Source organism: Phalacrocorax aristotelis, chromosome 7 (assembly GCF_949628215.1).
Source record: "Phalacrocorax aristotelis chromosome 7, bGulAri2.1, whole genome shotgun sequence".
NCBI lineage: Eukaryota > Metazoa > Chordata > Aves > Suliformes > Phalacrocoracidae > Phalacrocorax > Phalacrocorax aristotelis.
This window is the reverse complement of record NC_134282.1, coordinates 33,378-56,115: the sequence shown is the minus strand read 5'-3', so window position 1 is coordinate 56,115 and position 22,738 is coordinate 33,378. Positions and strand designations below refer to the sequence as shown.

General features: G+C 51.8%; 1 long non-coding RNA gene across 3 annotated transcripts; it reads left to right on the top strand.

The window, feature by feature from the left end:
* Positions 1-604: 604 nt before the first annotated feature.
* On the top strand, positions 605-16,633 carry LOC142059578 (uncharacterized). 3 transcript variants are annotated; one of them, XR_012661411.1, is made up of 4 exons: positions 605-1,189; positions 5,687-5,878; positions 6,137-6,246; positions 13,172-16,633. It is a non-coding gene; the product is annotated as an uncharacterized LOC142059578 (long non-coding RNA). The 3 variants fall into 3 exon arrangements; XR_012661409.1 differs by lacking the exon at positions 605-1,189 and adding an exon at positions 5,188-5,246; XR_012661410.1 differs by lacking the exon at positions 5,687-5,878 and having other exon boundaries at positions 680-1,189; positions 13,172-16,632.
* Positions 16,634-22,738: the final 6,105 nt, after the last annotated feature.

The window sequence follows — 22,738 nt, the reverse complement described above, 5'->3', positions numbered from 1 at the left end:
GGCTGGCGGCGTGCCGGGAGCTGTGGTGGTGTGTCCGCCGGCTGGCCGGGCGGCCGTCTTGTGCCGCAGAGCATGCCGGGAGCTGTAGTCCTGGCGGAGTGGCTGCCGGCCGTGTCACGTGGTTCGCCGGGGCGTGGCGGGAGGCGCGGTCTTCCGGTGCTCGGGTGCCGGGCGGCCGTGCCGCGTACGGTACGCGCGGTCTATTTTTGGGGTTGGATTCGCGTTGATTTCTGGGGGCTTCCAGGTGCGGCCGCTCCCCGGGAGCTGACAGAAGGGAAGAGGGAAAGGAGGAGGACCTCTTCCCCCTGCCCAGGGCGCAGATGATGGCCGCCTCCCCGGCTCACCGGAGCTCCCGCTCAGCCTCCCCTGGCCCCCCCTTGCCCCGTGCGCCTGCCCCCAGCCCCGGCACCTCCCCTGAAGCGTGCTGCGTAGCCCTTGGCCGCCCCCAGGCCCTGTCGTGAAGGCAGCGAGCCGGCCCTCAAGCGCACTGGATTCCCCCTCGGCGCAGGGGCCCTTAGCAGTAGCGCGGGGAAGGGGCGGTGTGTCCAGAAGCCCCTGCGCAAGGAGTGGCTTTGGTCAGGGTCGATCGACGGTAATGACGGTCCCTGTTTCTTCTTTCCCTCTCCCAGAGACCGTGCTGAGGACGTGGTTGTCTGTCCTTCCCCCGGGGATGCCGTTGACCGCGGCCGTCTCAGGCTTGCGTGGCTTCTCTCTGCCCGGCTTTGCCATCCTCGCAGCACCGGGGCGAAAAGGGACACACAGAGCCCTTCCCGGCTGTGGACAGGAGCTGCCTCGGCTGAAGCTGGAGACGCCAACGAAAGGTAAAGCAGAAGAAACTGAAGGCGCTCTGGCTGCCAGCTGCCTTCCTGCTGCAGGCAAGAGAGAGCCTGTCCCTGCAGGTGAGGGAGGAAGGATCCCCCTTCATAGCCCGCAGCGGGCCAGGCCACCAACGTGCACCGCAGGGTCTGTACGCGTAACCGGGAGTTGGGTACGGGCGTGTAGTGCACGAGCGAGCTAGGCTACGTGCGTAGGAAGCCTCATCTCGTAAGAGCGGTAAGACACCCATGTATCCTCTTTAGGTGGAGGACGGCCTAGAGTCTGGAGCTGCAGAAGAGGCAGGGAGGAGAGGAGGGGAAAGAAGCATCTGAACGGCTAAATTGCGCCAGCAGCGCTGAGAGCGAGAGTCGCGGTGAGTCCTGGGCCACTGGGGCCCCGTTGCCTCTCTTGTGCATCCTGGGCCCTCCCTGTCTCTCCCCTGGCCCCCTCTCTTTCCTTACCTGCTGCAAAAAAAATTTTTTTTTTTTTTTTTTTTTGCGCCCCCCCCGCACCTTCTTTCTCCATCTCGCTCTCGCTCTGAGTGGCTCCCTGCCTCCCCGTCTTTTCAGTCCTCCCTCTCTCTGTCCTGTAGCCTGTGGCTACTTTTTCTTTCTCCGCCTCTCTCTGCCTGGCTCTGGCTCCGTTTTTATTTTTTTATTCCTCCTGCTCTGTCCTGTAGCCTGTCGGTGTTTTGTCTTTCTCTGGCTCTCTTGGTCTGACTCCCTGTGTTACCGAAAAACGCGGTAAAATCGGAAACAACTCCTCAACGCCAATTTAGTATTAAAGAGCAGGCGTTCTTTATTCACGGTGCCAGACGCACGGGGGATCGCTCCTCCTGGCGTGCGTACCTCGCACACCTTTCCCGTACAATTTGTAGATCAAAATTTTACGTATTCATACATATTCATTATTGTCCTGTCTACTGATCGGTACAAACTTGCTCGTTCCGTACGTAAATTACTGCGCAGGCTCGGTGGTGGTCCGTGAGTCGGTGGTCGCGATCTCCCCCTGCCAGAATTGCCTTTTACCTTCTTGGCTCTTAATCTTGGCAGTCTTGGCTAGTTTTCTCAGTCCGCTACACGAAACCGCGTTTTGTCATCCTTTCCTGACAGAAGCACGCTGTCTGTTGTTCTGTTGACATTAACGATCGCCTAGGGACTAAAATGCAGATCGACAGATACACTGATTCGTACGCTCCATGTTCCCGTAATGGAACACCGTCTCTGGTTGCTTGATTTCATCGCTTTGGTTACACCTGTTCCTGTTGTTCAGTTTCTTCTTTTTTGGCTTTGTGTGATTCTCTCTGTGATTCTGTTTTTCTCTGCCTCTCGCTTTTCCCAGCTCCCCGTCCCTCACTTTGAATACCCGTTATCCTTCACCAACTCACTCTTCCATGGTTGCCATCCCCGTTTCTGAGTTCCTCCTGCTTTGCCACGTAGCCCGTGACTTTTTTCTTAATCTCTCTCTGTCTGCCTCAACGCTCCCGCCGCGCTTTTTAATTCGTCTGCTCTGTACCCTGCTACTGTTCTTGCCTTTCTGAGTTCTTCGCTGTCCAGCTCCCTTTCCCTATTCATGAATTCCTGTTCTTCCTGCACCCGCCGCTGTTTCCTGTGACCTCTGTCTCTCTCTGTCCAGCTCCCTGTCCCTAGGTTTTAATTCCTGCCTCTGCCCGCTGTAGCGCGTCTAGATTTTTCTCTCGGCCTCTCTCTCTGTCCGGCTCCCCCTCTCTGTGTTCTAATTCCACGTTCTCTGTCACGTAGACCCGTGCTATTTGTTTGTCCTCATCTCTCTCTGTCCAGCTCCTTGCTGCTATGTTTGATTTCTTCCCTCTCTGTCTGTCTTTGTAGCCCATTGCTGTTGTTGTGGTTTTTTGGTTCCCCCCCCCCCCCCCCCACTTGTTTCTTCATTTGTCTCTGTCTGCCTCCCAGTGCCTGATCTTTAATTCCTCCTTCCCTGTTAGGCCGCTGTTCCTTTTTTCCATTCTACGTTGTGTTCTCTTTGGTCTCCTGTTCTTATTCATCGATTCCCTCCTCGCCGCCCTGTGGCTTGTCCCCATTTTATTGTTGCCTCTCTCTCCCTCTGTCTGGCTTCTTGCCCCTGTTTTTAAAATTCCTCCCTCTCTTCTCTCTTCCCTGTTGGCCGTGTGATCTTCAGCCTTTCTCCATCTCTTTCTGCCCAGCTCTCTGTGTCTATTCATTAATTCTTCCCTGTCTGCCCTGTAGCCTGTAGCTTTTGTCCCTTCTCCATCTTGCTGTCTCTGGCTTCCCCATGACCCTATTTTAGAATTGTTTCTCTCTTCTTTCGGTACGCGTTGCGATTCCTTTTGCTCCCCATCTCCCTTTTGTTTTGGGTGTTTTTTTGTTGTTGTTTTTCTGGCTCCCTGTCCCTAATTCTTAATTCTCTGCCTTCTCATGCTCTGTACCACGTAGCCCCATGGTTTGTTTTGTGGTGTTCCCTCCCCGGCCCCTTCCCTCCGTCGTTGGCTGTCTCGGCTCCCTGTCCCCGTGGCTTCATTCTTCCCTCTCTGCCCTGTTCTTGTCGCTCATCTTGTCTTTCTCCATTGCGCTCGGTCCAGCTTCCTGCCCCTATTCTTCTTTCCTCCCTCGCTGTCGTGCTGCCTGCCCCGGGTTCTTTGTGCGTCTCCAGCCTGCTCCTCTTCCTTCTTTGTTGGTCTGTGTCCTGCTCTTCCCTCTTTCTGCTGCCTCTCTTCCCCTCTCTCTCTCTCTCTCTCTCTCTCTCTCTGCTGCTTTTATCTCCACCTCCGTCAGGCTCCCTGTCCTCCTCTGGCCGTCCTGTTCCCTGCCTCGTGCCTTCTCACTACACGCACACACGCCCCCCTGCCCCCGTCCAGCCGGCTGCCGCTCTTCTCTTCTCTCTTCCTACTGTCCTGTGACCTGCTCCTCACCTTTGGTGGCCTCCCCCTCTGCCCAGCAGCCCGTCGCTCCAGGAGCCAGGCGACGGACGGTCCGTTCCCTGCCAAACCAGGACAAGCGCGTGCCGTGGTTTAGCCCCAGCTGGCAACTCTGCACCAGGGAGCTGCTTGCTCGCTCCACCCTCAGTGGGCTGGGGGAGAGAGCTGGAAGGGTAAAAGTGAGAAAAATCATGGGTTGAGATCAAGACTGTTTAATGGGTAAAGCAAAAGCTGTGCGTGGAAGCAAAGCAAGGAATTAATTCGCTCCTCCTTTTCGGCGGGCAGGTGTTGAGCCACCTCTGGGAAAGCAGGGCTCTGTCATGTGTAACGGTTACTTAGGGAGAGAAATGCCGTAGCCCCCCCCCCCACCCCAAGGACTCCCCCTTCTTCCCCCAGCTGCGTGTGCATAGCATGATGTCAAATGGCATGGAATATCCCTTTGGTCAGTTAGCTGGGAAAGCTTTCCCAGCTGTGTCCTCTCCCAGCCTACTTGCTGGTGGGGCACTGAGGGAACCAGAAGAGGCCCTGACTGTGGAAGCAGTGCTCAGCAAGAACGAAAACGTCTCTACATTATTAACGGTGTTTTGAGCATAAATCCAAAACGTATCCCTTCCTAGCTACTGTGGAGAAAATGAGCACTATCCTAGCCAACACCAGCTCCGTGCGGCTGCGGCAACGGCGGCCGAGGTGGCGTTGGGGCAGGGGGAGCGTTGGGGACCCTGAGCCACGAATCGCTCCTGGGACTTGTTACGTGCGCGCCTGCACAAACACCTGCCCTCTCCTTTGCCCTCAGGGCTGCGTTTGCGCTGCCTTTGCGTGGGGCAAGGGGCTGTGATGGAGCCCAGGGGAGGAGGTGGTGCACTGTGGGGGTGAGGGGAGGGGGCGCCCCGTTGCTGCTGCGCCTCAGCTGTGGGCGGGGTCTGGATGGAGGAGCCCCAGGTGCGGGCAGTGGGGCTGCCGGTGCCGGCTCCTCCCTGGAAAAGGGGTGGTGCCCGGCTCCGGGGGGCCAGTGTGAGCCGAGGGCGGGGCGGAGCGGAGCTGCGGCCGAGCGTCGGCGGGCTGCGACTGTAGCGAGGGAGGAGGTGAGCGGGGGCCGGGTGGTGGACCGCTGGGTCCCCGGTCAAGCGCCGAGGAGGGCTGTGGCGGGGCAGCGCGCCGGGTCGGAGCGGGTGGTGGGGAGAGCGAGGCTGTGCTGAGGGCTCGGTGGGGCTTCCGGGTGCATCGGCGGGCGGGTCGGTGCCCCGCAGGGTCCGAGAGCGGGGAGGGCGGGCTGGCGGCGTGCCGGGAGCTGTGGTGGTGTGTCCGCCGGCTGGCCGGGCGGCCGTCTTGTGCCGCAGAGCATGCCGGGAGCTGTAGTCCTTGTGGGGCGCGGCTGCCGGGCGGCCGTCTTGTGCCGCAGAGCATGCCGGGAGCTGTAGTCCTGGCGGAGTGGCTGCCGGCCGTGTCACGTGGTTCGCCGGGGCGTGGCGGGAGGCGCGGTCTTCCGGTGCTCGGGTGCCGGGCGGCCGTGCCGCGTACGGTACGCGCGGTCTATTTTTGGGGTTGGATTCGCGTTGATTTCTGGGGGCTTCCAGGTGCGGCCGCTCCCCGGGAGCTGACAGAAGGGAAGAGGGAAAGGAGGAGGACCTCTTCCCCCTGCCCAGGGCGCAGATGATGGCCGCCTCCCCGGCTCACCGGAGCTCCCGCTCAGCCTCCCCTGGCCCCCCCTTGCCCCGTGCGCCTGCCCCCAGCCCCGGCACCTCCCCTGAAGCGTGCTGCGTAGCCCTTGGCCGCCCCCAGGCCCTGTCGTGAAGGCAGCGAGCCGGCCCTCAAGCGCACTGGATTCCCCCTCGGCGCAGGGGCCCTTAGCAGTAGCGCGGGGAAGGGGCGGTGTGTCCAGAAGCCCCTGCGCAAGGAGTGGCTTTGGTCAGGGTCGATCGACGGTAATGACGGTCCCTGTTTCTTCTTTCCCTCTCCCAGAGACCGTGCTGAGGACGTGGTTGTCTGTCCTTCCCCCGGGGATGCCGTTGACTGCGGCCGTCTCAGGCTTGCGTGGCTTCTCTCTGCCCGGCTTTGCCATCCTCGCAGCGCCGGGGCGAAAAGGGACACACAGAGCCCTTCCCGGCTGTGGACAGGAGCTGCCTCGGCTGAAGCTGGAGACGCCAACGAAAGGTAAAGCAGAAGAAACTGAAGGCGCTCTGGCTGCCAGCTGCCTTCCTGCTGCAGGCAAGAGAGAGCCTGTCCCTGCAGGTGAGGGAGGAAGGATCCCCCTTCATAGCCCGCAGCGGGCCAGGCCACCAACGTGCACCGCAGGGTCTGTACGCGTAACCGGGAGTTGGGTACGGGCGTGTAGTGCACGAGCGAGCTAGGCTACGTGCGTAGGAAGCCTCATCTCGTAAGAGCGGTAAGACACCCATGTATCCTCTTTAGGTGGAGGACGGCCTAGAGTCTGGAGCTGCAGAAGAGGCAGGGAGGAGAGGAGGGGAAAGAAGCATCTGAACGGCTAAATTGCGCCAGCAGCGCTGAGAGCGAGAGTCGCGGTGAGTCCTGGGCCACTGGGGCCCCGTTGCCTCTCTTGTGCATCCTGGGCCCTCCCTGTCTCTCCCCTGGCCCCCTCTCTTTCCTTACCTGCTGCAAAAAAAATTTTTTTTTTTTTTTTTTTTTGCGCCCCCCCGCACCTTCTTTCTCCATCTTGCTCTGAGTGGCTCCCTGCCTCCCCGTCTTTTCAGTCCTCCCTCTCTCTGTCCTGTAGCCTGTGGCTACTTTTTCTTTCTCCGCCTCTCTCTGCCTGGCTCTGGCTCCGTTTTTATTTTTTTATTCCTCCTGCTCTGTCCTGTAGCCTGTCGGTGTTTTGTCTTTCTCTGGCTCTCTTGGTCTGACTCCCTGTGTTACCGAAAAACACGGTAAAATCGGAAACAACTCCTCAACGCCAATTTAGTATTAAAGAGCAGGCGTTCTTTATTCACGGTGCCAGACGCACGGGGGATCGCTCCTCCTGGCGTGCGTACCTCGCACACCTTTCCCGTACAATTTGTAGATCAAAATTTTACGTATTCATACATATTCATTATTGTCCTGTCTACTGATCGGTACAAACTTGCTCGTTCCGTATGTAAATTACTGCGCAGGCTCGGTGGTGGTCCGTGAGTCGGTGGTCGCGATCTCCCCCTGCCAGAATTGCCTTTTACCTTCTTGGCTCTTAATCTTGGCAGTCTTGGCTAGTTTTCTCAGTCCGCTACACGAAACCGCGTTTTGTCATCCTTTCCTGACAGAAGCACGCTGTCTGTTGTTCTGTTGACATTAACGATCGCCTAGGGACTAAAATGCAGATCGACAGATACACTGATTCGTACGCTCCATGTTCCCGTAATGGAACACCGTCTCTGGTTGCTTGATTTCATCGCTTTGGTTACACCTGTTCCTGTTGTTCAGTTTCTTCTTTTTTGGCTTTGTGTGATTCTCTCTGTGATTCTGTTTTTCTCTGCCTCTCGCTTTTCCCAGCTCCCCGTCCCTCACTTTGAATACCCGTTATCCTTCACCAACTCACTCTTCCATGGTTGCCATCCCCGTTTCTGAGTTCCTCCTGCTTTGCCACGTAGCCCGTGACTTTTTTCTTAATCTCTCTCTGTCTGCCTCAACGCTCCCGCCGCGCTTTTTAATTCGTCTGCTCTGTACCCTGCTACTGTTCTTGCCTTTCTGAGTTCTTCGCTGTCCAGCTCCCTTTCCCTATTCATGAATTCCTGTTCTTCCTGCACCCGCCGCTGTTTCCTGTGACCTCTGTCTCTCTCTGTCCAGCTCCCTGTCCCTAGGTTTTAATTCCTGCCTCTGCCCGCTGTAGCGCGTCTAGATTTTTCTCTCGGCCTCTCTCTCTGTCCGGCTCCCCCTCTCTGTGTTCTAATTCCACGTTCTCTGTCACGTAGACCCGTGCTATTTGTTTGTCCTCATCTCTCTCTGTCCAGCTCCTTGCTGCTATGTTTGATTTCTTCCCTCTCTGTCTGTCTTTGTAGCCCATTGCTGTTGTTGTGGTTTTTTGTTTCCCCCCCCCCTTGTTTCTTCATTTGTCTCTGTCTGCCTCCCAGTGCCTGATCTTTAATTCCTCCTTCCCTGTTAGGCCGCTGTTCCTTTTTTCCATTCTACGTTGTGTTCTCTTTGGTCTCCTGTTCTTATTCATCGATTCCCTCCTCGCCGCCCTGTGGCTTGTCCCCATTTTATTGTTGCCTCTCTCTCCCTCTGTCTGGCTTCTTGCCCCTGTTTTTAAAATTCCTCCCTCTCTTCTCTCTTCCCTGTTGGCTGTGTGATCTTCAGCCTTTCTCCATCTCTTTCTGCCCAGCTCTCTGTGTCTATTCATTAATTCTTCCCTGTCTGCCCTGTAGCCTGTAGCTTTTGTCCCTTCTCCATCTTGCTGTCTCTGGCTTCCCCATGACCCTATCTTAGAATTGTTTCTCTCTTCTTTCTGTACGCATTGCGATTCCTTTTGCTCCCCGTCTCCCTTTTGTTTTGGGTGTTTTTTTGTTGTTGTTTTTCTGGCTCCCTGTCCCTAATTCTTAATTCTCTGCCTTCTCATGCTCTGTACCACGTAGCCCCATGGTTTGTTTTGTGGTGTTCCCTCCCCGGCCCCTTCCCTCCGTCGTTGGCTGTCTCGGCTCCCTGTCCCCGTGGCTTCATTCTTCCCTCTCTGCCCTGTTCTTGTCGCTTATCTTGTCTTTCTCCATTGCGCTCGGTCCAGCTTCCTGCCCCTATTCGTCTTTCCTCCCTCGCTGTCGTGCTGCCTGCCCCAGGTTCTTTGTGCGTCTCCAGCCTGCTCCTCTTCCTTCTTTGTTGGTCTGTGTCCTGCTCTTCCCTCTTTCTGCTGCCTCTCTTCCCCTCTCTCTCTCTCTCTCTCTCTCTCTCTCTCTCTGCTGCTTTTATCTCCACCTCCGTCAGGCTCCCTGTCCTCCTCTGGCCGTCCTGTTCCCTGCCTCGTGCCTTCTCACTACACGCACACACGCCCCCCTGCCCCCGTCCAGCTGGATGCCGCTCTTCTCTCCTCCTACTGTCCTGTGCTCGCCCTGGGCCCTGCTATCTTCCTCCTTTTCTTTCTTCTCGTCCTCATCTGCCCGCCCTTGGGCTCCTCCTCGTCCTCATCGGCCCACCCTCTGGCCCCTCCCCCTCCTCCTCGGGCCTACTTTTGGGCCCTCTATCTTCCTCCTCGGGCCCCTCCTCCTCCTCTGCCTGCCCTTGGGCCCCTGCTCGTTGTCCTCCCTCTCCTCCTCCTCTGGCCCTCCCTTTGGTCTGACCTGTGCAGTGTGATAGAGCAGAGCTGAGTAGAGCACACTAAGGCAGCAGGTCCCTGTGCAGGATTAAAGGGAAGATGCAACTGAAGGGTATTTGAGGAGCATTTCAGGTCAGCTGGGATGCAGTGAGGAGGAGCATGGGGCTGGTGACTTCTTGCAAGGAGAGCGGTGATTTTGTCTTACGCGAATCTCTAGGGGCTGCAAGTGATGACAACTGTCTAAGTCTGGAAGGGGCACAGAGCAGCTGAGCGGAACCCCGGGCTACATGTGAGGTGGGGATGATATGGGAAAGGTCCGTGTTGACTGATGTGTTGCTGACTGACAGCACGGTTTGTTGTCTGTGCGTTGGGAGTTCGTTTTTTTTTTTTTCTGATAATGAAGAGGCACCTGGCAACTGCAGGTTTGATCTAGTGGGCTGCTGGTGTTTTTCTTGTTGAGGATGGATTGAGTGTCCCGGCCCTATAAAAGCAGTGGTGGCCTTTTCTGGACTTGCTGTAGAGTAAGGAGGGGAATGCTGTGGGAAGTGTCTGTGATGTGATGCTGATTGACAGCACTCTCCAGCCTTTTTTTTGGTTGTGTGTGGGGTTTTTTTTTTGGACAATGAAGAGGCACCTGGGAACTGCAGGACAAATCAGTGGTCTGACTGTGCTCTTCCTTCTTGAGGATGGATTGAGCTTCCTGGCCCTCTGAAAACTAAGTTGAGGCAGGGGTGCTGGGGAAGGGGTCGGGGTAGGGTGGGGACAAGGTTGGCCACGGCAGGAAGGGGTTTTAAAGGTAGCCTAGGGGCGAGGGCTGTCCAGGAAGCAGTCCCCTTTGGGCAGGTAAGGGGAGCGAGTTCCTCTTCAGCATGGTGCTAGTTTGTGCTGGGCAGGGCTGTTCCGGGCTGCGTGTGTTGTGTAGTTTGTGTGGTGTGTGTGTTCGGCGTCTTAGACCTTTCTCGGGTCACGATGTTCTCTTTACCCTCAGGAGCACAGCACTATCCCTAGGGGCTGGCAAGGTTCTAATGGTGGGGCCAGCGTCCTTTGGGTGCTTCTTTTTTTGCGTTACAGTTTAAAGTGTGGATCGCTCTGTTGTTTGAGGAGTTTCTGGGCAGTTGTTGTCTGTGACATCGTTCCCAGATGCGTGAACAGCTCTGCTCTGTCGCTGTCTGTTTTCAAGGAGTGTAATTTCTTCCCTGCATCCTTACATTCTTAGGTCTTGTAGCCGGGCTTCTTGTGCACCCTTCGTCTCAGTTTTGAGAGGAACTTCTTGTCACGGGCCCTGATGCTCTTCTAATCTTTTTGGACCGCGTTAGGGCCTCCTTGTGTCACTGTCAGGGTTCTGCAGTTCTTGTTGCTGGATGAGCTCTTCTGTCCAGTTGTCTCTGTGTTTGTCGAGAGCGTTCTCTCGTCTTGGAGGCGCACAGTTTGTAGTGTTTCTCATAGCGTTGGTGCGTGCGTTTTGTGAGTTTGGCTCGGAGCCGCCTTGCTGGCCGTGTAGAGTTGGGTAGGTGGCACAGCGATGAGAGCTTAGGGTTCATCTGTTGCTATGCCAAGGCTGTTGGGGGAAAGGTTGTACCGTCATCTCGGATTGAGTGGCCCTCCTCAGCGGGCGAGGACCGTAATCACCGTGACATTTTGTGGGCTCGGAGGCTGTGACCGTAGCTATCTGGGAGAGGCAGCTAGAGTTCAGCTGAACAGATTACATCTGCAGGGTGTTCAAGCTTGTATGTGCGTAGGGTTTCATGTTTGATGTCATATATTTGTTTTAATGGCAGGTTATAGTCGGTCTTTAGGAACAGTTAAGGTACTGCTGTGCAACCAGGTGACTTGTTCGGTGTTGGTTTTGGAGATGTCGAGGGATGAGTCATGCAGGGCAACAGAGGGGAACTGAGGGGACCAATGTAAGCGGGTGAGGTGGTGCGTGGTGTATATAGAGGGAAGATGTGACCGATGCCTCTATGACTCTGTTGCTCCTTGTGTTTCTTTTGTTTTGGGTTTGAAGTAGCGTAGCAATGAGCAAAGTGTGATCGGGGCACCAGAGGCAAGTCGAGCAAGGCAAGTGGTGATTGGTGGGCTGAAGTAGCAGTTCTTTTCTGAGGTGTTGTGTTGCTGGTGAAGTTATAAGCAATGCGTGTCGTTTGGGTGTTACGGACAGTGGGCGAGCTGAACACGGCACCTGGAAGTGATGTAGGCCGGGTGGGAGGCTGTCGAGGGAAAGGAGTGCAAGACGGGGATTGGTGCGGTCAGGCTGTGGCATCAGGCAGCATCTCAGGAGGTGCCTTTTTACTTAGCTTTTTGCAGGTGCCACATGCCTATGAGAGGTCTGAGAAGGTGGGGCAGTAGCCAGCATCTAAGATCAGAGAATGCTGTGGTCCATTGTTGAGCTCTTCAGTTTTGTAGGTAACATGTGGGCCGTCTTTGGAACGGCGTATGAGCATTAGAAGTGAGCTTGGTAGTAATGAGGAAGTCACGGGGCGGTGATTTCTCACGAGCGTAACGGTAGTTTGCTGTGTGTTGATACATTTGGTGACAGAAGCGATGACGGAAGCGGGGGGTGATGCAGGAATCTGTGCAGAGCAGGTGAGCCGATGGGCATGTTTGTTTTGATGAGGGAGGTGCTCTGGAAGAGATCTGTGTTGACCCGTGTGATACTTATTGCTGGCTCTGGGTTTTTTTCTTTTTTACATGATGAAGAGGCACCTGGCCACTGCAAGAATATCCTGGTTAGCTGGTGTGTTTCTTGTTGTGAAAGGATTCATAATCTGACCCATCTGAAAGCCCCACAGTGTGACTTTTGTTAGGAAGAGATTTTGAAAAATTGAGCTATTTCTTATTCAGTGAGGTTGCATTCTATGAACTTGCCATCAGAGTGCATCTTAGAGACGGTGTCTTTGTCAGTAGAACTCATCAGCACAAGACTTGCAAAGTATTGCTTTTTTTTTTTAAGATAAAAAAATCAATGGTCCTTGCGGAGATCCAAGCACAGCACATACTCCAAATGTTGATGGCATTGGTAGTGCTTGGGTTCTCAGTTGTAACAGCCGAGATACCATAAAAATACGGTTCCCCTGTATGCTTCAGTACAGCCAAACGCATTAGCATATCTGCCGGTCCTTCTTGGTAGCCCTATGTATTGCAACACTGGGGATTTGATTTGTGTGGTTTTTTGTTGTGGTATTATTTTTTTTTCCCCAAAAAAGTAAAACTGTATCGGGGATCTCTTCACTCACTGATTCTTCTATCATAAATGAAAGTTTAAAAAAAGCTAACATTGTCTGATTTACGACATGACTTACGCTGTTTCAGCTGTAACTGCCAAGCAGATGTAGGGTACGATTTATTAGGTGTACTTAAGCAGGTAGGTATTTGTCGTAAATATTTAATGAGGGGTGACTAAATGTTGCGGGCTGGGGGGGGATGTTTCCTGCCGGTATTTTGAGGGAGCGCTCTTAAGTATTTTATTTCAGTCTCGCTTTCGATGCGCGTTTCCCTGGCAGTTCAGCAGCATCTCTTGGGCAGGGCAGCTGGGCGGACGTCCCTCCTGACTCCATAACACGCCAAAACCCCCTAGTCACGTTACTACTGTGTATTTTGGAGATAGATAATGGAATGGCGCGCGTGAACGGCTGTGCGAGTTAAATGAACGCAGAGGAAAATGAAAAGCTTTTATAGCGTAGACGTTCATATTGGATGTGCATAAACACACGCCCGCCTTCTCAGCACAAAGTGAATTACTGAGACTTATTCTTAATTTTTTACGTTACTCTTTCAAGTTTCACACGCTTCACTTTAGGCTTCATTGAGCCAGGCAGCAAGACGTGTGGCGGCAGGGCGAGGGCTGTAGCTGCTGCGGTGGATCTGTAAGCGGAGGTTCTGGTTACGGTACAACTTTGCCCCGCAGCCTCATGGGGTTATCTCCCCGCAGCGGTGCCATAAGGAAGGGATGAGGCATTTTCCAACACCAGCCAGAGTGTTCAGTGTTACGCGAAGAATCTGTTCAAAATGGTATCGGTTAGTCTTAATACCGTTTTCAAGTGTTCCAATCACTCTAGCTTCTAAAGGATGTGTTGTGTTTTGACATGACCTGTTTACCTAGAATCTTGCTGCGGCTCAATTTCCTTCCTATCCCTTATGCTGACTGAGTTCCTCCATTTTCTTCTGTGCTATTTTATTAACGTGCTGAAATATAGTTTGGGATTTCTGTTTTTCAGATGTCTTCTCAGTGTCTCGTGATGCTCAAGAGATGCCCCCCGGCCCGGGTTTGCCTGCCGGTCGTTAAGCGTGGTGAAGGTAAGGGGCTATCCCTCTGCCTGGAGGCTCCCGGCTCTGTCTCCAGCGGGTGCCCTGCAGGTGCGGCCGCGAGGGCTGCCTGGTGGGGAGAGTTGGGGCCCCCAGGGACCGGGGCTGTTTGTCGCCCTGGGGAGCCCGTCCCAGAGCGGGAGCATGGCCGAGCAGAGCCCGAGAGACACGTGACACCGTCCTCTGGCACGCTCCTGCTTTGCCGTGGGGTGGCCGCTAGCCTGCGGACAGGGGCTGGGGGGGCTGCCCCACCTTTTAGATTTTAGCAGAGCTCCCCTTTTTTTGGGGGGTGGGTGTGTGTACCTTTGTAAATGACACTATTAATGAGCTGCAGGTTGGAGCAGATTCCCTTGTTTAGTGCCCTTCTTGGGGGTGAATCACAGATTCTTAGGTTGGAAGGGACCTCAGGGATCACCTAGTCCAACCTTACTATAATAAAATAGGGGGAGTCCTGGGGGGGGTGATGATGTCATGCAGGGCACCCCAGTGTCACTGGGGGAGCTGATAATCCATCAGAGGAGCAGGTCTGTGTGTGTGGGTCATCTAGGGGTTCCCCCCCTCAAAAAGGGGGGTTGCAGCCCAAAAATGCCTGAAAATTCAGGGGGCTATTAAGAAAAATATTTTAAGCCAACGTGGGTGTGAGGCACTGAATTAGAGAAAACCTCTTATTTTATATATATTGAAAAGTATTATTACTTTATAGATGTATAAAGGGATTTTAGGATAGAAAGAATTCTACATTGAGGTACAGGATTTTAAAATACAAAAGTAACTCGCCTGTCTACATATATTTAAAATAAAAAATAAAGGAGTTATGAAGGAATTCAAAATAGAAGGAAGTCTGACTAGAGTGAGCATCTACACTTACTGTGTGTTACATAGTCTAAGTAGATGTCTAAATAGAGAAGTTGAAAAAGATTCAAGTGTCAGAAAAGTATAAGTAAGCAGATAGCTAGTCTAAATAGGTGTTCTATATATGTATTGATATGTAAGTCTAAACAGGTATGTGTAAATAGCTATTCTGTGTAAGTGTAAATATAGCCAATTCTAAACATATCTAAATAGATATGTGTAAAATATATGTATTCCATAAGCATATGGATGTGTAAGTAGACCACATAAATGTAAATGTCTATGCTATATAAGGTTTTTAAAATGCAAAGAAACCCTATTTATACACAGGATTTATAAATTTGACAACCCCCCTCAACTCCCCCCATCAATTGAAGATACAAATGCGCTTTCAAATGTTGCCCCTCTCGCCCTCTCCTTTTCCTATACCAGTGTGGGCCTGATTCTCCCAAATGGGGATTTTCCCCTATGGGGCCGCATATGCGGAGTGGGAGCTGCTGCCAGGGCACAAAAGAACCCCAAACCTTTTGCGTCTGTGTCTGCAGTGGTGGGGGGTGGTGGAACCAAAGCAAACAGAAAAAACTAAACAAAAACCCAAACAGTTTTGGGGGAAAGAAAACTGGAAGAGTCAACTCCAGGTGGATTTGTGCAGCTGGAAAGAAAGAAAATGGCTAGGGGGTATGAAAGGGGGAAGGGGCTCTTAAGATGCAAAACCAGAAGTTAACTGTTCTATCTCTGAATGCTTATCCAGCTGAAAGTTAATTGTTGCGGAACGCTTATCTAGCCGCTGTGTAAAATAATTAGCAAGGAGGCCTGGAATCCACTTGCGAAGGACAAATTCCTGATAAGGATAGAAAATTGTCTAAAGAACCAGGTAAAACAGTAGTTTGGACAAGTGTCAAGAGATAACTGAGTCTGCGCAAAACCAAAAGGTTACTAGCGGTGACGAAGAGGAGCCAGCAGCCTTCATCTTTACTACCCCTGATCACCACCATGAGGAGGCACTGTGCAAGCTCAGTTGGGAAAGATTTATGGAAACTACTTGTTTGGCTAATTTTAATACGACGTGGGGAAAGGTCATGCATATCTATAGGTGTATTGGGAAATTGTATGTATCTGTAATGCTTTACTATATAAATGGAAGACAAACTATCACACAGGCGCGCATGACTTTGGTCGGACTACCCCCCGTGCTGAATAAACATACCTACTTCACAATCTTACAGATTGTGGAGTCCGCTTTCCGCACATCAGGTAGGTGGGCTGGGGAGTGACAGAACAAACACACACCACAAAAAAAACCTACAAAAAACTCCAAATGAAGAAACCCATGGACCAGCCACTCTCATCCACAAAACAAACTGAAAATCACCAATTTTTGTGGTTCAAAAACACCCCCCCCCCCCCACTTTATACAATATTTTTGAAGAACAACCCCAAGTTTTATATTATGGGGAAAAAAAAAGGACCCAAAACACAAATCCCCAAGAAACCCAGCAAAATGGAAAACAACACAACTCTAAGATAACAAAAAAAAAACCCCAAAGCAATAATTGACCAACCCAACCCTATAAAAAAAAACACCATGAAAATCCTAATTTGGGGATTACTAGGTGTGAAACACCTGCGTTTGGAAGGGCATTTCTGGGGCTTGTCTGGAATGGGTTTCCTGCAGTGCGTCAGTTATCTGGAGCAGATCGTTATCCCAGGTGAGTTGCCTGTTGTGGATTATCCTGGGGGGACCCCCTGGTGTCAGTCATCCCCATGCACGTTCCCCATGGCATGTCTGCCCAGCAGTGTCTGTCTCCTCCCCCACCCTTCCTCTGCATGTGTCTGTGCCCTCCCTTCCACTGAAATGGGCCTCCTGCATGAGGTTTTCTCCTGTGTGGGTTTTTTCTTGGTGACATGCCCTCACTTACCCTGCTCTCCTGTTGTGTGCTCGCTGAAGCCTTGTGCTTACGCAGGATGAGCAGAGCAGGGTCCTGGCAGTGCAGAGGCGAGGTGCTGACAAGCCAACAAAGCCCAAGGATCAGCAGTGTAAAACTCCTTTGCAGGTCAGCCACTGGCATCTGGTCTGCCTGGCTGCCCCACGCCCTGACGCACAGCTGCCCCCTTCACCCCAGGCGGCCTGCCTTCAGAAGGGCAGCTGTGTTCCCCTGATTTTATTCCTTTAGGTTTGACACTTTGGGCTTCATTGAGTAAGCATGATGTGCAGCAGCAGCAATGAAAGAGCTGTAGCTGTGGTGGTGAATTGGTAAGCATAGATTCTTGTTATGCTATAGCATTGCCCTGCAGTCTCATAGGGTTATCTCCTTGCAGCAGTGCCGTAAGGAAGGGATGAGGCTTTTTCTAACACCAGCAAGAATGTTTAGTGTGGTACCATTTTGATCAGATTTTTAGTATAAAAAGCTGTTAATAGTGTTTAAGTGTTCTACTCACTTAAGCTGTAAAGGATATGTTGTGTTTCAAGCTGATCCATTTACTTAGAAACCTCCTTTGACTGAACTGATATACTGTGCCTTAGGCTGACAACAGTTTTTATTTTCATCTGCTCCCATTTTTTTAATATGGTGACATATAGTTAGATTTTTGTTTTTCCAACATCTTGATGAAAGCATCTCGGTATGCTCAGTAAATACGTCCCCACCCATGCTTGCTTCCTGTTACTCGGGGCACACTAATGTCACCTATGTGTGGGGGAAATGCTGCAGCAGAGGAGCAGGTGAGGGGGGATGGTGCATGAGGGATTTTAGATGGTGGTCAGTGTAGGGCCACAGTGGAAGAATCACAAGCTGAACACAGCTGTGAGAACGCAACCTCGAAGAGGGGAAGCGGGAGGATTGTAATTGCACAATATGTTGCTGCAACCCCAGAACCGCCGTTAGCTGGCAGAGCATGTACCCGGCAGGTCTTGTTGCATGTGCCGGCCATGCGTGCAGCAACGTCTAGGCAGTACTTTTGCCTTGAATCTGCTGAGGGTATAAAAAGGGGCGGCTCAAAGCAGAGAGAGGGGGGGAGACAGAGCACGCTCTGGGAACCACAGGGGACACCCTGAAGGTGCCATGCCTACCTCCCTTCTCCACGATGACCTTGCTCACGGTCACCGTCCTGCTCGGCGGTGTCTCGGGCATAGTCAGGTTGGTCAGCCTCTGATGAGGGGAAAACAATATGCTAGTAACTGCTTCTGCAAGGCTCTAACAGAGCAATAAATACTGTTGTGCTTTTGAAATATCATATGTTGGGTGAATTTTGTGCATAGGAATCCTGCTAACCTGTTACAGATGGGGGTGTAATGGGGGGTCCCTCCCCAAAGAGTCATGGGGGGATTATTAAATATTATAAACTATAAGTATGGGTGTGTGGCATTGCAATAAAGGAAAAGGTTTTTTTTCCTATTTTGAATTCCTTCCTCTATATAGAGTTTAAAATGCACAAAAAAATTATGTCTATACAAGTTTTTTATATTTTAAGAGCCTGTACATGTTTCTAATTGGAATATAAAAAATTTAAAGTTCTTTGAACTATACAGTAGGTAAAAGGCTTTTTAAGGTTTTTTCTTTATTTATAAGTTAATATTGGTTTTCAAAATATATAAGAAGTCGTCTGCCTGGATAAAGCTATCTGAATTTAGTGTGTGTTCTATAATAAGCCTACCGCAGGGTCACAGGTTGGAAGGTTCTCAGGGATCATCTAGTCCAACCCTTCTGTTAGATATCCTATGTAATCTAAATAAAGATAATAAAATAAGCATAAACAGGTATAGAGATAAGTAGATATCTCAGTCTAAATAGAGAAGTGTAAAATTAGTGACAATATATGTAAGTTTAAACAGATAGCTAAATAGAAGCTCTGATAAAAGTGTTGATCGGTATGTCTAAATAGATGCATAAATATTCTATAGATGTATATAGATATAGTCACAATAGATAGTGTAAACAGATATTAAGTTATAAAACATCTATGTATTCCCTAAATATACATATATTTAAGTAGATACTTCAGTGTAAATATCTCTGCTATATAGGGTGTTTACAACACTAAGAAAAACACTATTTATAGAACGGTTTCAGAAGCTCAACCCCCCCCTTCTTACGTACTGAAGTTATAAAAGCGCTTTCTAAAGGTGCCCCTTATCCCTTTTCCTTTTCCGCTCCAAGTCAGGGCCCATCCTCCCAGTTGGTGACTTGCTTCTGCAGGGCTGCGCTCGCAGAGCGAGAGCTGCTGCCACAGCACTAATACACCCCCAAATCCCCGATTCTGGTCCACCTACCTCTCTGGTGCCCCAAAAGTTGTTGCTCTTTTGCCAATTCTGCCCTGTACGCTTCAACTCTTTGTTTCTTGTTCCCATGTGCCTTGTTCCAGCTCTTTCCTCTGTCCTTCCTCCCTATTTATTCTTTTTCCTCTGTCACACTGCTTTTGGGTGCTGACCCTGGTAGCCAGCTCACTGCAACCATATCTGACGCGCATGAAGGGACAAGGCTTTGCTGCTTCCTGCGCATTCCCAGATGTGTTTGCAGCCCCTGGGCTTCGGGGTGAGTGGCTGCAGCTGGGTCCAAGGGAGAAGATGATGTGCTGTTGGATGCAGCCAGTGAGTCCGAGGACAGGGCTGGCCCTGCTGTGCTAAGGGGCTCTAGCTGGGGAGAGGGCTGCCTGGACACTCCTGCCTGCAGGAGCTGGCTGAGGAGTGAAAGGAAGGGTGTTGCACAGGCAGGTGCCTCCAGCAAGGAACAGCGTGTTGTTGAGCAAGGAAGGATCCATCCCGGCCAGAGCACGCCACCAGCACAAGGTAACAGGATATCAGCAGCTCTGTTGGCTATGTGCGTTGGCCCCCGTGTGTCCAGGAAACATGGTGGGAGAGGAGTGTCGGGGGCACCCGCCTCCTGCTCCGGGAGGGGCATGGTTTGGGCAGCCAGCACTGTGGAGGGGGAAGGGGCAGAGGGAGAGAGAGAAACCTCAGGGCTGTGAAGGTGTCCTGCCCACAACTGGAGCTGCAGTGAGTCGCACAGCTCCTCCCATGCGTCTGGGCCTATCCCTGCTATGCTTTTCCCAGTGTGTGCCTGCCTCCTTGCCTGTCCCTGCCTCTGTCTCCTTCTCAGGCTGCACAGCTCACCAAAGCTTTTTGGTCTTCTGCCAACACTGCCCTGCACCCCATCACCTTCTAGATGTCCTTTCTATACCTCTCCTTTTCTGGCTCCACACCTGCTGCTATTTTTTTCTTCCCTATTACTTGTAAAAATTGCATTTCTAGGTCTGCCTCTACCCAGCGACCTATCTCCATTTCAGTGACTCCCTCTGCTCTGCCCCAGCTTGCTCTTCCTACATCCTTTCTCTGTGGCCATCTATCTGTCTCCCTCTCTTGATATTTAACTTCTACCCACATGGCCAGAACCCCGTTGATTTTTACATTTGCGCTGTCTGTCTACGTTCAGTTCCGCATCCACGTTTGTTTCTTCCTGCCTGTCCTCAACTAAATCACTTTTTCAATTTTTTTTGTCTTCATTGATTTAGCTTGCGGTCCCTATTTCTTACTTTTTCCTGTCTGACCCTTACTCCATTGCTTTTAAAATTCTCTTTCTAGGTTTAGTTTTACGAAGCTGCCAATCCCTAATTTTAAGGGTTATTTGTTGGTCATGCACCCCATTGCTTTTAAAATATTTTATCAAGGTGACTTTTTTTTTTTAATAGAGGTAATAAGGTTGGAAAAGGCCTGTGGTATCATTGAGTCCAATCATCAACCCAACACTACCGTGCCTCCTAAAGCGCCACGTATACGCATCTTTTGAACGCCTCCAGGGAGGGCAACTGCCCCACCTCTCTGGACAGCCTGTTCCAATACCTGACGACTCGTTGGGTAAAGAAATTTTTCCTAATACCCTATCTGATCATTCCCTGATGGAACTCGACACCATTTCCTCTTGTCCAATCGCTAGCTCTTTGGGAAAAGGAACCTACACCCAGTTTACTACAACCTCCTCTGAGCCTCCTCTTCTGCAGACTTAAACAACCCCAGTTCCCTCAGCCGCTCTTCATAAGACTTGTTTTCCAGACCCTTCCCCAGGGTCTTTGTTGCCCTTCTCTGGACATACTCCAACTACTCAATGTCCTTTTTGTACTGAAGGGCCCGAAAGGGAACACGATACTCAAGGTGCGGCCTCACCAGTGCCAAGTCGGGGGTACGATCACTTCCCTACTCCTGCTGACCACGCTATTTCTGATACAAGGCAGGACCCCATCGGCCAGCTGTCAACCAGCACCCCCGGGTCCTTCTCTGCCGCACAGTTTTCCAGTCGCTCTTCTCCAAGCCTGTAGCATTGCATGGGGTCGTTGTGACCCAAGCACAGGACCCGGCACTCAGCCTTGTTAATTCTCATAGAGTTGACGTCAGGCCATGGGTCCAGCCTGTCCAGATCCCTCTGCAGAGCCTTCCTACCCTCAAGCAGATGAACACTCCCGCCCAACTTGGTATCATCTGCAAACTTACTGAAGGCACACTGTCCCCTCATTCAGATCATTGATATAGACATGGAACAACACTAGTCCTAAAGTTGACCCCTGGGGAACAGCGCTCATGACCAGCCACAAATTTGGTTTAACCTCTGTCACCACTACTCTTTGGGCTCAGCCATCCAGCTAGTTTTGTACTCAAGGAGTACACCTGTCCAAGCTAGGAACCACCAGCTTCTCCAGGAGAATGCTGTGGGAGACAGTGTCAAAGGCTTTACTGAGGTACAGGTAGATAACATCCACAGCCCTTCCCTCATCCACTAGGTGGGTCACCTGGTCATAGAAGGAGACTGGGTTGGTCAGGCAGAACCTGCAGTGTCTGGGCCTGATCCCCTGGTCATCCTGTACATGCCTGGTGAGCACACTGAAGGTGAACCATTACTACCCTGGTGATAAACAGCCAGTCTACTAGAGACTGAGGCCAAGAAGGCATCAAGTACCTCAGTCTAGTCCTCAGTGGCAGCATTCCCCACCCCGGCCCCCAGTAGAGGCTGGAGATTCTCTTTGGCTCTCTTTCTGTTAGCATATATGTAAAAGCATGTTTTGTCATCTCTAATAACAGTGGCCAGTTGAGTTCTAGCTGGGCTTTTGCCTTCCTGGTTTGCTCTCCGATTGGCATAACAAGCTCTGTGTTCTGTTCCTGACTTGCCTACCCATTCTTCAAAAGCAGTAAACTCTCCTTTCCCCGCCCCCCGAGCCACCGCAAAAGCTCTCTGTTCAGCCAGGCCTGTCATCTTCCTGCCCGTTTGTCTTACTGCACACAGGGACAACCTGGTTCTGCACCTTCCAGATTTCCTTCTTCAACGTCCAGCCTTCCAGGACCCCTTAGTCCTTCAGGACTTCCTCCCAAGGAACCCTTTCAACCAGTGTCCCGAAGAGTCCAAAGCCTGCCCTCCACAAGTCCACAGTATAGATTTTTCCAGCCCCCCCTTCCTTATTTTGCCAGGCATCAGGAATTCTATCAGGGTGCAGTCGCTAGGCGCAAAATGGCTTCCAACTCCCACATATCCCACCAGTCCTTCTGTTTCTAAAGAGCAGGTCAGTCGAGGCACCTCCCCAGTAGGCTCATTTACCAGCTGCATCAGGAAGTTACCTTCCACGTGCTCCATGAACCTCCTAGACAGTTTCCTCTGCTGCGTTTTCTTTCCAGCAGACATCTGGTAAGTTCAAGTGCCCCATGAGAATAAGGGGTAGCAACTGGGAGAGTTCTGCCAGCTGCCTGTAGAATTCTTCAGCTACTTCTTCATTGCAGTCAGGTGGTCTACAGCAGACCCCCAGCTGGATAGCTGCCTCGTTGGCCTTTCCCCTCATCCTTACCCATAAGCCGTCAACCTCATCCTCCCAATCATTGAGCTCTCTACAACCAAAACACTACCTAACGTACAGAGCCACCCCACCACATCTCCTTCCTTGCCTAACCCTTCGTAAGAGATTAGAGCCATCCATCGCAGCACTCGAATTGTACAAGGCATCCCACCGCATCTGGTGAGAAACTGTACTAGGAGCAGCTAAAGTCACTTGGTTTATTAAGCCTAGAGACAGGGAGACCTCATCTCCCTCTGCAGCTTCCTCACAAGGGGTGGAGGAGGCACAGGTGCCGATCATTTTTCTCCGGTGACCAACAATAGGACCTGAGGGAACAGCGGGAGGATGGTCCAGGGGAGGTTTAGGGTGGGTATTAGGAAAAGGTTTTTCACTCAGAGGGCCACGGAACAGGCTCCCCAGGGAAGCAGGCACAGCGCCAAGCCTGACAATAATCAAATAGCACTAGGGCAACACCATCAGAGGCATGGGGTGAATTTGGGGTTGTCCTGTGCAGGGAAAGGAGTTGGACTCTAATCCTCGTGGGTCCCTTCTGACCCAGAACGTTCTATGATTCTGTGATGTCTGCGACGGCAAGAAAATCAAAGCTATCCCACTGCACAACAGCTTCTATCTCCTGCCTTATGGCATCTGTGCTGCGTGCATCGGGGTAGACCTGCTCAAGGTGGGATATTGATTTCACCCTCGAGCTCGGCACGCCGCCCCTAGGCTCTTCTTTAGCGAGCCTGGCTATATCCCTTCCCCTCCAAGTCTCCCTTAAAGCCGCCTCCCCGAGCCCTGCAAATTCCCAGGGAAGAATG